This window comes from Taeniopygia guttata, chromosome 10, assembly GCF_048771995.1.
Source record: "Taeniopygia guttata chromosome 10, bTaeGut7.mat, whole genome shotgun sequence".
In the NCBI taxonomy this organism is placed as follows: Eukaryota; Metazoa; Chordata; class Aves; order Passeriformes; family Estrildidae; genus Taeniopygia; species Taeniopygia guttata.
Window position 1 is genome coordinate 14467378 of NC_133035.1, and position 14158 is coordinate 14481535.

The following is a 14158-nucleotide window of genomic DNA, read 5'->3' on the forward strand; positions in this document are numbered from 1 at the left end:
CAGAGCCTTAATTAGAAAATCTCAGAATCTTGGAGGAAAATATGAAATGCATTGAGGTGTTTGCCCCCCTTTCTCCTACTTTCAGCACAGAGGACTGACAGCTATTTTATTGATATGCAGATTGATTCCATATGAATTTTATCTAAATCTGCCAGTGATCAGCAGCAATACCAATAATTAGACTTAATGCATGTATAGCTCTTTACATTGTATTTGTTATCTGCATTACTAATCCTGCTTATCAGGTGTAATTGAAGGAGCAATCAAATACTGCCTGGGACTTTCCCTTCTAGTAAGGCCAGATTCTGGCTTTTATAAGGAAATTTCATTAGCAGAAGTGGAGGAGGGAGGGGAGGTTAGGCAGTTTCTGGCTGGACAGCTGTCACCAGCGGGGAGCAGCAGCCACCAGCCTGCTGTCACTGCACACCTTGGAGAGGTGGCAACGCCCAGCTGCTGCTGCCAGCGCCCTGCAGCACAAATCCTGGTCACCCAGACCCCTTTAACCCCTGACAGACTGGGCAGGGGTTACAGCTGGCTCCTCCTGGCTCCTGCTAGGACACGGACACTTCCAAGGACAGGTCAGCTGGGGCTCCTCTTGCAGAGCGTGTGGGAGGGCTCAGGGCAGGAGAGGGACACTCCAGTGTGTGTGTGAGTGCTGTGTGTGCACCCCACACCTGTGTGAGTTCTGGGTGTGGAGCAAACCCTGAAAACCACCCTAAAAGCTCTGAGCTGACCCTCCCCATGTCGCACAGCGCCCTGTGGTACTGAGTGCCTCTCCCAGCAAGTGCCCAGGCATGTAAGCCTACATGCAGAGCCATGAAATATGCATTGTTTGAGTATTTTTAGAATCGTGCTTTCTCTCTAATTGCCTTCCTTTCACTCCAAAGCCCGTGAGCCATCCCAGAGGCTGCTCCTGCACCACTTGTCTTCTTCTTTTGCTGTGTACACCTTCCCCACAGCATCTGAGCACTGCTGGAGGAGGGCACCCTGCCCTGCCCAGCTCTGCACCTCAGTGCAAGGGTCCCTGGTGTCTGGTTCACTCAAGGAGGCAAAACAGAAACCGCTGAGGTGGGATAAAAGAGGAAAATGGCTTGATTTTGACATGGATTGGCCAGATCTCCCGTCCCACTGTGCTTCACCGTCGATCTGTGAGCTTTGCCCTGTGCTCAGTGAGCTTATGGGGTTAGATCAAGCTCTATTTGCCTGTGTAGTCATGTTGGTTAATACACCTCCATGATCAGCCTTTACACAGCCTCCTATTTCCCTGGAATATGATAGGTTATATAATTTTATCCATCTCCATGCCAGGTACCTATTCATTGCAGCTCTGCTTTGTTTTCCATTTCCTCCTTGCAGCTCTGAGACAGTCAGATTGCTGCAGATTTCATTAATGTGCTCTTTTGAACAGAAAGATGTTAGGCCTTCCCATCCTGCTGCCTCGGATGCCAGGCAGCCCATGAGGGTCCCTGCTGGCACCATATGGCACCACAGAAAGAGGTTCTGCCTGGCTGAGGTATCTGGATACGGGCAGCAGTGATTAACAGAGAGCACAGGAGGGTGCAGAGGTAATTAGAAACTCTGCTAATCACAGTGCATTGGCAAAGAACGCCTCCCAGGTTTTCTGCCTCCCTCTCTGTTCATTCTGCAGTGAGGTTTAACACAAGTTTACCTGACTGAGATCTCTGCTGCATGGCAAACAGTAGGAAGATGCAGGGACTTTCCTGGGAATGGAGACAACTCCCCAGTGTCCCTGCTGTCATTTGGCCAGCCTGCCGTGTCTCTCCTCTCTTCCAATCCCTCCTGCAAGTGGAAGGTGACACGAGGCAGAGCAGCCTCCCTCCAACAGCCCCTGGGATGGAGCTGGGACTGACCCAAGCCATTTCCAGCAGAGCACAGCATGAAGGGTGCTGTGCTCCCTGAGCATGACCCACACACGGACCTGACACCTGCGAACAGAGCTCCTGTCATTACAGCAATTTGAACTATTAATGAGCTGGAGGACTCAGAGAAGCAGTGACAGGCAAGCAAGCAGTGCTCAGTGGCATGGTGATAGACTTGCTCTTTTTATCTTTGCCAAGGCCTTGATACTTGGCCTGTAATGTGAAGGAGTCCTGGTAATAATTTGACTTCTGAAGTGCTCCCACATCAAAGTGACTGGTGCACTGTACCAAACACAAAATGCAATTAAGCTAATGTACTGTGCAAGGGAGAATAAAGCTGCAACTCAGATTCAAGTTCCAATTTTTATGAGTGGGTGTAAAAAAAAAAAATCTGAATTAATCACCTACTGCGTCTTCTGTATGGCACTGATGCCACCAGTGCAGTCACAGAATCTGTATCAGCAAGCCATCAGATAAACAGAGAATTTACAGGCCCAATTTGGAATGCTGTCAATTAGTACAAGCACACCTGAGCTGGAGATTCAGATCAGGTGAGCTGAGGGGGTGCAGTAACATACAGGCCAGGGAGGAAAGGTGGAATATGTGTGTGGAGGAACCCTGGAAAAAGCCTAAGGAGTGACAATCTCTAGTGCTTATACAGCCTGGAGGGGCCCGTAGTGCCAGTGCTGGCTTACAGGTAGGGAAACTGAGGCACAGAGTGGGAAGGTGGCCTTCCAGGTGTCTCCTGCTGGCAGAGGTAGGGTGGATGGCTGAGGTTCCACTTCTTTGCTCATGTACAAGAAATTTGTGCTTCCCAGTAAACCTGCCCCTGTTTCATTTCTGAAAAGCCTGCGGATCCATGCTGCTCTTTAATTTTAGGTTAGGAGAAGCAGCAATGAAAATCTGTCAGTGAAAATATTGCTCTCATTATCTGGACTAATTTGGGTGCCTCTGCACGGAGAGATGTTGCCAGGTGTGGACATGCCCCCCATGTACACTGGGAAGGCTTTCTTAGGAGCTGCATGCTTTGCTCCTCAGTAAGACATCTGCTCATGTTACTGCTTATCTCTTTTAATAACACAGAATGATGGGATGGATTTTCAGGGCAGACTGTGTTCCATGCTGCTGTGTCCACATGGTCTCTTTCCAGCACCAAATTGCATGGACAGTTGGATATTTCCTGCTACTCTTCTCGGAATGAGCTTGCAAATTATAAACACAAGGGAATTTTAAACAGAACAGGCTTTTCCCAGGATTTTGTCTGAAACGTGCCCCTTCCCTAGCCATCCCGGGGAGAGGGGTCTCAAATGTAGCAATGGTCTAATATATGAAGTGGAGAGATCAAGGATGCCCAGTCATGCTGGGATTCCCCTTCTAGCTTCCAGCTAGAAACATTCCTGTATGTCAGCAATTACACAAAAAAAAAAAAAAAAAAAAAAAAAAAATCCCTCATGTAATGAAGAACTCTGCTAGAGAGCTCCAAACACTAGACTCTGGGTTGGATTTTATTACCCTGATGAAATTACACAAACATCGCCTCTCCCTCCCTGCCTGCTGTGCAGCTGCTCGCTCTCTGCGCTTCCCCTGGGCTGCCTCCGCACTCTCCGCAGCCGGGCTGGGGACGGCAGAGAAGCGGGCAGGACCCTCTGGGCTCCCTCCCAGCGCTGGGGGCTCCTGGGCTGGCATCCCCGGGGCTGCATCATTGGCATGCGGCGGCTGGCAGGACTGCATCGGCGCTAGAGGAGATAGATGCGAGCGCAGAGCCGCGCTGCGCCGCACCGCCCCGGGGCCGCTCCAGGTAAGAACCGGCCGCTCCCCCTGCCCCACGGAACTGGGGGGCAGCTGGGCAGCCCGGGGAGGGGCCGGGTGCCGGGCAGGGAAAAGAAACTAAAACAAAAGGTACCGCTGGAAAAGATGCGCAAGGGCGCGGAGCGGGTGGCTGAGTTGGGATGGATGGGTGGGAGCTGTAGGGGCTGGGTCAGGGCGGTGAGGTTGAAGGGGTCAGGGCGGTGAGGTTGAAGGGGTCAGGGCAGTTGGGAACGATTTTAAGCAGCCCCCCTGTGCTGCCTTCGCTGTCTGCCGGGAGCTGCCGCGCTGTGGAGTTTTAACTCGGGCTGAGCAGTTCGGAGCGGGGCGCTCCCGGTGTGTCCGTCCGGGTGGCTGGAGGGAGGAGGAGAAGCTGTTTGCTCGGGGATAGGGGCTGTGGGGTCCGCAGGGAGCCGTGCGGGACTGTGGCGGTGCTGGCACCCTTGGGCTGTGCGAGTGTGGCCGTGCCACACCAACCCGAGCTGTCCCCGAGCTGTCCTGCACCCCTGCCGCTGTCCTCCCTTCGCCCTCCTCTCCAGCAGAGCTCAGCTGCAGCTAAAGATAAAAACTGCAGTCAGCCTCCCCTCTCAGGAAGGGTTAAATGAAGCCACCGACAGAAAGCACGGTGGCTGTGCTGGGATGCAGGTGCTGTGGTGACAAGTTCCCGTGCGTGTGTGCATGCCCACAGCACATCCTGTAACACATCCAGGCACACATCTCTGCAGGGATTATTTTTCTTTTGGAGGACAAGTGTTGTTCAAGGGAAAATTTTATTACACGTGTCAAACTGCAGCAATATGATCCATGACACACCAAGATCCCATTAAAAATAATGGGCAAAAAGTGGCCCTGCAAGGATATTACTTGTCAGCGATGACCTCATCTCGAGAAAAATAGGAGAGGAGTAACAGCCTGATGGTGATAATGTTCAGGGGAGGAGCATGCAGTGCTCCGTGTGTGCTGAGGGGGATCCCTGACCCTGTTCAGGTTGGAAACTTGTAATCCCCCGCTAGAGCTTAAGGGGGATTCCTGCCATGAGGAGTCAGAGTAGAAGCTTCTGGTATGCTGAGAAAAAATCCTGCCTCTGACATGACACAAAAACTGCTGTTTCACATCTCCTCTGTGTCCCTGGTGTTATCATTTGGGGGAAGGGAGAGGAAAAGGGTTAATTCTCTGGTTTACTTAGCCAGATATGGAATATATAACAGCTCTTCACTGATCACCCCAGGCACTGAGCCCAACTTCTGCTGCTCATTTGGGAATACACTTTAGTGCCTCTGCCCTAAATGACATGGGGCCCTAACACTTCATGCAGTGGGATGCCTATGGTCAGACTCCTAGAGGACAGCCTGGAGGAAGGAGTGGGAGCAGAGGCAGCATCCATGGCTTCTTCTGATCCACAGTAGAAAAGCCCTCTTCCATCAGAAAGAGGAAGGGAATTCTCCCTTCTCTGTAAGAGAGCTACCACAGGTAGCAGCACCTACACTGGGGCCCTGGGTCTCAAGAGTTCCAAGAGGTCCTAAATAACTCCTGTTGCTTCTCCTCCTCATGGCCCTGCTGTAAAAAGCACGTCCACCACTGTCAGAGGAACTCAGCTGGTGATCAGATCTGCAAGGACACCTTAGGTTTTCCTAACACGACTTTGCAGTTGCATAATGTGGGTGCTGGGGAACCCTTTGGGAGCATCAAAGGCAGAACCAGAAAGGAGCTGACATGAAACAGCCTTCCACTTCAGCTTGCCAGATTCTGAGAGGTCTGTCCCATGAAGCAGCTTTTTGCACCTGTTTGTGTTCTGGCACATCTTTACATGAAAGTCTCTGACAACTTCTGATTGAAGGAGCTGAGCTGAGCTGGAGGTGGAAGTGGAAGCCCACTCAGGTTCTGAGGCAGCCCCCAGCCTGCAAGTGCAGAGCTGGATGCTTCCCTAAAGTCAGCCTTGCACCTGCAGATGATGCCTGCCAATCTGGCTGTGTGCTTGCAGGCAGGGCGTGGGCCCCAGCTTCTGACAGCACAGGCAAAGTGTGAAAAATTCCAGGAGGAGAGGAAGAGCACACGGGCAGGTACTTGGTACAGGAGGTGCAAGAGTCTAGTTTAGCCTGTAACTGCAGGGGAAAGGCAGGATGCTTGAGATGCATCCCTTTCATGCTCTGAGCTGGGAGCACTGCTTTGGTGACATGAAGTATGAGAGGTGAAAAAGGCAGGGAAATTCCCCATGACCCATGGTGATGCTGTCCCACCTGTACAGCACATTTTTGGGCAAAACCTGGTGAGACAGGTCTGGTTTTGAGGCTCATCCTGCAACTGCCACAGCTCCCTTCCTTGCCTGAGCCAAATGACAGCCCTGGGTCCTGCCACCTCCCCTCAGAGCTGTTGTGGGTGGCCTCTTCCTGGCCACCAAGTCCCAGGGTTGATAACAGTCCTGCTGGGGAAGCCAAAGCCAGCCTTTGAAAAATCCTCTTCCTGCATCGTCAAGCTGGCAAATTGATTTTCCAGCTGAACCTCTGAAATTGTTCTCTTCTGAAGAGATTATGGAATTACTCCTGTGTTAATGAATGCTTTAATGTTACGGTGACTAAAGTCCCATAAAGACTTTAACTGCCAAAAAAAAAAAAAAAAAAGGCATTGCAGGAGAGGAGAGCCTGTGGTGGCTGGGTCAGACCTCATTTCACCATCTGGGGAAGAAGAGAGGAGGAAATCGAGAAGCAGGTGAGGAGAAAAGCTCAAGAAAATAAGAGAGAGAAAATGAGAGAGGTGAGGCTTGCTGTGGTCTCCCAGGAAGCTGCTGAATCCATCAGGAATCCCTTCTGCATCAGTTTATCCCTCCATCTCTGAATGCAAGCAGGAAAGGTAACATGTTAACTATTCCCTTTTCACCATCTCTCTGGCAGCAGGGATAGTCCAGCTCATGGTGGCCCAGAGCTCAGGTGCTGGGGCAGGCTGCTGTAACCCCCATGGGATTATCCAAGTTTAACACTTCTCTCTGCCCTCCTGATGCATTGCTGTCAGGCTCTGATGGCACCATGACACTGGTTTCCAAACATACAGTAGGAAAGTATATTCCCTGACGCCGCCAACAAAGGAGTTTGCTGTTTACTAGGGAGAGAAGGTGCTTCTGGGGATGAGCATTGATCCTGTGCTCACAGAACACAGTTTTCACCTCTGCTTTACAAACCCTGCTTTTGTTGCACTGTAGCTCCATGGGCTAGAACCAGGCTGTCCCAGATTTGAGCAAGAGCAGAGTTAACCCCTAAGATCCTAAGATGGGATGGGGAAGCAGTGCAGGGAGAACACCTCCATGCCACAGGAGCTGCAATGCAAGGGGAAGGCTGGTTTATATTTAGGTTAAGGGCTCTGCACAGAATGGGTAATCCTCTTTCCATGAATTATCCAGGGGATTAGACAGCTTTAAACTCCCCCAGGGCTCCCCGGCTGCAGCCAGGCTCGGTGGGAGCCAGGGGGGCAATGGCTGGAGGGAGGGAGATGCCAGCAGGTTGCTGGTGACTCATTTGGCTGCTGCCAGCCTTGCCAAGCACTCCAAGAGGTCACCAGGGGCCCAGACACGGAGTGACACGGGAGTGACGTGCAAGGCGAAAGGGAACATCCCAATTAGGAAAGAACATGGGGCTTTATAAATAATTGCAGACAGGGAGCATGGCAGCAGGTAGGAGGAGGGACGAGAGACCCGAGGCAGCAGTTTTCCAAAGTGTAATATCCTTGCTCGACTTTTCCAAGCTGTTTCTCTAACCAGAAAAAGGGATGCTTTTGGAACTGCAGCTGATCCATCCGAGGAAATGCTCCAAACCCACCTGCTTGGGCTGGCTCGGCAAATGCAGCTCTGGGGATGCAAGTCAGGTTCATCTGTTTGGAGTGCGAATGGATCACTGTCAATACTCCATTAAAATGCTGAAGGGATGCCAACAGCACAGCTCAGGGACAGTGAGGGGGTGGGGAAGAAGGGGATGCAAACAGGGAGGCAGGCTAGATTGCACCAAAACCTGAATGTTTCACTCCATTATGGAGCAAGTGCCCATAGCAGACTTCTGCTCTTTACCTAATGCACAGCTGCTAGAAAAAAAAGGAGTCCTGTAACTACCCTGGGGGCCTATTCATGCCACAGAAGAGATATTCTTGACCCTCTACATGTGGGTCTTGGGACAAAGCTTTGATGGGGAGATGAATGAAAAAGGTTCAACTGTGCAGGCTCGGCTGTGGCTGACACCCAGCTCCTCAAGGATGACAAGGGGGCTCTTCCTCCTTGTGCCAAAGGCAGTGGAAAAAGCCATCAGGGAGGACCAGTTCATGAAACAGGAACAGAGTCCTTGTGTCCTAGATGATTTTCTGTCCATGGGTTTGTGGTAGGGCCACTCTCTTCCTCCCCTAATCTCTAGAAGCTGGGGTCTAGCTCTAAACCAGTATGGTTTGCCTTCCTTCACTCAGTTTTCAGGCGGTAACTAAGATATCGATGGGCTTTTTCCCCCCAGTTCTCTTCACAGTTTACTGCTGCCTAGACATGTAGCCACCTTGCCTTGGAGTTACATCCCCCTGGACCCGTGGACTCTCACAGTACAGCTCTTATCCCCCAGACAGCCTGGCCACCCTTGTGTGGATTGTGGAAAAATCAGGTTTATTCATGGGGAAGTTGAGTGCACCAAGACACTTTATCTCCCCTGCATTTAAATCAATTTATTCCATTCTCTGCTGCTTATCCTACATAAGGTAAATCAGGATTTTGACCCTGCGTTTTCCCCTGCCCAGAACTGGGACAAATTGAAAGCCTTATTCTTCTGTTCAGCATTTTACTCACATCATCCAGAGGATGCTGTTTAAGTAATGTCAGGGGAGACTGAGTTGAAGAGGGAATAAAAGAACAGTCTCCCAACTCACTGCTAGGATGGGGAATTCTGTGGCAGCTCCTGCCTTGCCCAGACACTCAGGCAGAGTCAGCACCAACCGTGCCTTGTTTCTGCCTGTAAAGGCAGAGCTAGAAAGAGAAAACCTGGGTGAAAGAAAGAAAGCAAAGAAGGAAATGACCATGGAAAGTCTTTGCCTTTAATGTGTGCTAATGTCTTTCCTCCCTTGCGTCGTCGAACATCCTCAATTTCCCGTTTAACTTAAAGTCAACACATCTGTCACGTTAGCATCGCCCGCTGCCTGGTTTCCCCGAGCCACCCCCTCCCATCTGCTCTCCTCCTCCCTCCCATCCCCTCCCCTTGCCAGGCTCCGTGGCTGGGGGTGTGTGTCTGGCTCCCTGCCTGCTGTTTGCTGCCGGCCGAGGCACTTTTCCATCGCTCCCGCCTCGGTACCTGCCCGTGCTGGCAGCGGGATGCTCACCGAGGCTCGCAGAGCATTTACTGCTAATCTCCGCCTTGTGACATCCCGAGCGGGGCAAACCTTCCCGGAGCGGCTGGAAACAGGGGAAATGGCTGGTGAACACCCGTGGTGAGATATTTCCCAGTTCTGGTAAGCAATGATGATTTTCTCTTTGGTTCTGGGCAATCGGTGCAGATGCAAAAGTAATAGGGTTTTTAACGGGGTAGAAAAGCAAAAGGATGGAGCTAAAAAAGAGACAGGAAAAAAAAAAAAAGTGAAGCTCATTTGGTTTGTAGTGAAGCTTTTCCAGGGGTCAATGCTCATCAAAGCAAATTAATTTACTGTTAAGTGAGAGGCTGGGAATCAAGCAGATCAATGTGTGAGCCTGGGCAGCTGGACCAGCTCTCTCCCACTGGCAGATCCATTGCCAACCCTGTGTCTTTTTTCCTTTGTGATTTCCAGCTTGGTCTGATATTTTCCATGTAGTTCTGTATGAGCTCCTACCTGAATGCTGCTTTTTCTGCCCTGTGCTTGTTATTGCAGGAGTTGTGGGAAGTAATTCATAAATTCCTACCCCTTAGTTGATGCATAAAGCCTCTCAACTTTCCTAGCTGATGAGCTACCTCCATCCTAAAGTCTATCTGCATTTTTCACTGAAACCAGTCCCCTAGGTTCTGCCAGTAGGTGATACAGAGAGAGATGCAGATGAAGATGTTTGGAAGGAAGAGGGTCTCACTGGACACTCTGTTGGGACCATGAGCTGTCTGATGTCCTGGACATGGGATTACTCCAAATGAGAGGTTTGCAAGTCAGTGTCTCACGGGAGTCTCAAAATAGATGTCCTGCATCTTAGTTGAGTGACAGCACAGCTCTTATACCAGGGATGAATTTAGGGCCCTTGTTTAAAGAGGATCAGGGAATAATAAACCTAAGAGCAGCCTTTGCAATCTGGCTGCATTGAATCTGTATATAACAAAAAACAAAGGGGAAACGTAGTGGGGGAGCTTTGGCAATTTTTCTATCAGGTTCAAAGATATGACCTTCTTGACAGACCTGTGTTTCACCCAAAAGTTGGTGCAGGATTTGGGGATACCAAAACATTTTTTTCTAGATTTATTTATGAAAAGCAGAATTAAAACTAGTTCTGGAGAACATTTCAGAGATGACTTGTTTATAAAAATATTCCTCTCATGATGTATTCATGCAGAAACCTCCACTTGCTAAAAACTCACACATTTCCTACTCTTTGATGTTAGATGCTGTGGCACTAACTAAAGTCACTTTGGGATTTGTGATTATTTTAGAGCAACCTAGACATTTCAAGCACCAGTTATATTAAATTTAAAGAAAAAGATCCTCCTCTCTTCAGCAGCAAGTTTCAACTTGGAGTTTTGTTTCAAGTGTGTTACAGGGGGACAATTTTTGACCAAATCTGTGTGGTAAGCAGAGGGTGAAGAGAACACAGGGAACTGGAAGGGGCTTTGCGTGACTAAATCCCAGCACAGAGCAAGAAGGAAAGACTGCAAGTGCAGGAATTGCCCAATTTGTTGTCTTTGGGGGGTTGATAATGTGAGGAAATCATCTTGGAGAGGACAGCTTTTGTGTCCTTTAACCAAAACACCACGGTGTTTTTCAAAAGGTTGAAGATCCTTCACCTGGAACATTGCTTCTGAACACCAGTAATGTTTATAAATTATTTTTATTGTTGAGTTATCCTCTAAAGCCTGCAGTAATGTTGATGCCAGAGTACCTCTGCTGTCAGTTTGATGTTGTGAGTACTTGTCCCACATTCAGTCTGAGATGCTGGCCAATGGTGACTGTGCTTTCCTGTCCCTCTGCAGTGCTGCCTGGCACGGTTAATTTCCCCTGTTTAATTAATGGCTCTGTAATATTTATAAAGAAAAAAACCTCATACCCATCTGTGATAACTTTGGTGCTTCTGCCAAGATGAAAATTTAGGGCCAAATGAATATTACAATATGCTGGATATAGAGATGTTTATAATATTCCAAATTTCCTGAGCCATCCTGATTTGATAATGGGGAAGTGAAGGACTGATCCTAAAGTCTTTGACTCTGCATAGAAACAGAATTGAATGTGCTACAGAATTAATGAATGTTAGGACTTTAATTGAATTTTAGTCTTTTCTTATGGACATTTGGGTTATAAAGAATGGACTTCTCTTGTGAAAGAAAATCCATTTGGTGAGGGCAGGGAGTCATATGGGATCTTAAATGAAGAATACTCCAGATCATTCCTGTGATGGCACTTGGCATCAGTCATCATTTCTTCAAGACAAGGCAATCAAGAAGATGGAAGATGAAACCTTCCCTAGCCAGGGAGACTTCCACATTATTTGATTGAAATTGGAATCCTGTCACCTCATGCTTGTCTCTCCAGATTTTTCTTACCACATCTGCTAAATTACCACCAGCTATTTGCGTTTGGAAGGAGTGTTCCTCCCGCACAGCCCATCTGCTCAGCCTGTTTGTTCTTCCCCTGCAGTCACGACTTAGTGAGCAGGGTTATGGCAGAGGAAACTCACTGGTGTTGGGGGGAGAAGGAAGATGGGTTGATTGAGGTGGCCTGGCAGATTCCCTTGGCTGTGCTGAATTTGAAAGAGGAGCTGGGTTAAAACTGTGGGAAGAACCTCTTATGAATGAGATTTTAGTCAGAGAAAGGGAGCTGGGGGTCTCAGGCCACTTTGAGGAAAAATCTTCTCTTTTTCTAGTACTGTCCCAGGGAATCTTTACAAACACATGTCAGAGAGTTTCCAATATCTAAGGTGGCAACTCACCTGGGCATGTTCTTGACTGCCCTAATGCCAGGGAGGGAGAAGAAATTACAGCTTCTCTTGCTTGGAGGTGCTTGAAATTTGAGAGCAATGTAAGTATTCCAATCTCCCTCATTAAAGTTGGAAGGACTACAGGTCTTTGAGATGTTTTCTGTTCACCTTTATGTGTCAAACCTGGAGATATGACTGCAGATAGAGAGGGATGCAATCAATATCTACAAAGTTGTGGTGTAGAGGAGACAGTCAGTAGGGCTGCCGACTTCTCTTCTCAAATCCAAGACCCAGGCAACATCAGAATTGACTAAGAGAAGCCAAGTACAGCTCCAAGATGCCTCTGTGTCAGGTCTGATGCTGGGCAGGCTCTCCAGGAGACTGTGAGGGCTCAGTGAAATACTGAGTGTTTCCAGTCAAACTCTGTGTTTTGCTGAGCAGCTCCTGTGGAAGATGAGTTTGCAGGAAGCTGGAATTCAGCAGTTCCCGACTGGATGATGGATGGATTTGTCCAAGCCCTGGTTCCCTGCACAGCAGCTGCCTCCTTGGCCTCCCAGGCTGGCAGTGAGGCATGGTGTCCTCTGAGCAGCACTGCAACGTGGAGACTTTCCCAGTCCAGGCCTGGAAATAATCCCTGTGGGGTGTTCTGTAAAATGTGAGAGGTGAATAGATCCCTGCAGGATATTTTTCACCCTGGGGAAAGTGCTGTGGGAGCCAATCTGCTTGTGCACATGATAGGCTTCACACCCCTCCTGCTCTCGGGGTTCTGCAGTGGTGAACTGGAGACAGATCCTCTGTCAGCACACAGGTGGTGTCTCAGGGATTGCTCCCACTATGTCCCTCCTGGCAGCAGGGAAAAACCTGTCTCCTCCAAGGGACACTTCTCTTGCCCTCTGTGGCAGGTGGTCAGGCTGCTGCAGATTAACTGCTGTACTTATTGCAGCTTACAGGTTCCTGACCTCCTGAACTTCCATCCAAGCCCTTCTCAGGCATGCAGGACTCTCCTGGTGTCTCCTCTCTGCCTTGACACTCGGAGGAGATCCCCACAGAGGAGGTGCTGGTGACTTCTTTGAGGAACCTCATTTATGTTGCAGTTCTTTAGGCAGTGATGGTCCTCCATCTGCACACCTCATTCTGCAGCTCCTGTGAGCCACAGTGCCCGGGGGAGTAACACATCTGGGGAATCACATTAGAGGCAGATTAGATTTGATGCCTTCAAGGGGATGATTGATGGTTTGGAGGACAAGAATGGAAGCATGCAAAATTCTTCTCCAGCTGTACTTGGCACAGAGGGTGTGTTGCACAGATGGATACAAGTTCCTACTGATGGATAAAAGTTCTTTTAGATTTATAAACTATCCTGGGTGGGTGGATCCTGATGTCATTCTCAGGGCTGTAAATCCAGTAAAATAAGTAAAATTTCTTTGGCCTTATACCAGAATAAGAGATAGATGGGCTACAATGAGAGATACGGCACCTCGTAATGCAGTAAAACAAAAAGTGACAATTCTGCTCTGTGCACAAAGTCCAGGGCACTCTCTGACCTGATAGATGGGAAACAGGAGAAGATCTGTGGCCACAAGAGGTGTGGGATTTTTACAAAACAACAGCTGGTTCTCAAATGCTTTCAGCACACTACAAAGGAGGATATCTGACCCAAATTCCTCTCATCTGCTTCCACTGAGAGTGGGAGCCAGTGGGATCAACCATTTATTGGGGAAGTTCATTTGTCCTTCTACACCCCTAAGCCAATGCACTTGCAGCCCAGTGCATTCAGATGTTTTATCAGAACTGTTACATTGCAGGAATCCAGTGTGCATTAATTATATGTGTTAAATGATTTATTCATAGACCCAGATTGAGAAATCCCAGTGGTTTCTTCTCCTGCTCTGTAGTTGCTCTTGAAAAAGTCAGACTTGTGGCATTGAGGAGGAGATGAGGAGTGTTCACTTGCAATTCAGCCCCAGAATTGCTGGGCTTGGTGCAGGCTGGGCCTCCCTGGTGGGCCAAGGCAGGCTGTGACAGCGTGGAAGGAGCAGGGAGCCCATCTCCAGTGGGGCCAGCACGTGCATGACAAATCCTGCTGTCAGCACTGCCACTCACTGACCCTCTGGGCCCTGTGGTGATGCCCTGATGCTGGGACACCCTTGGGAAGACAGGGAATGCCTTTTGCATTCTCAGAGCCAGAGGATGGGAATTAAGAGGAGTTTTAATTAATCTTGTACTTATTATTTATCACTAATTGGATATGCTTTTGGTGCTTTTTTTCCCCTTCCTCTTTTAGATAAGGGTGTTTAGGGTTGGTTATTAGTATCTATTTCATAGTTCTAGCAGGAGAGGATCCTTTGCTCTTAGGAACTAAGCAAACCAGAGAATG

General features: G+C 49.1%; 1 protein-coding gene across 2 annotated transcripts in view; it reads left to right on the forward strand.

Moving 5' to 3' along the window:
* The first annotated feature begins 3233 nt into the window (after nt 1-3233).
* Nucleotides 3234-14158, forward strand: part of SV2B (synaptic vesicle glycoprotein 2B) — a 62352-nt gene continuing 51427 nt past the window's right edge. Inside the window, exon 1 of one of the 2 annotated variants that reach the window (XM_012578215.5) lies at nt 3234-3678. The gene's annotated coding sequence lies outside the window, so the exon portion shown is untranslated. Of the gene's footprint in view, nt 3679-8892; nt 9147-14158 lie in introns of those variants that run through there. The other variant, XM_002197697.7, reaches the window with a different exon arrangement.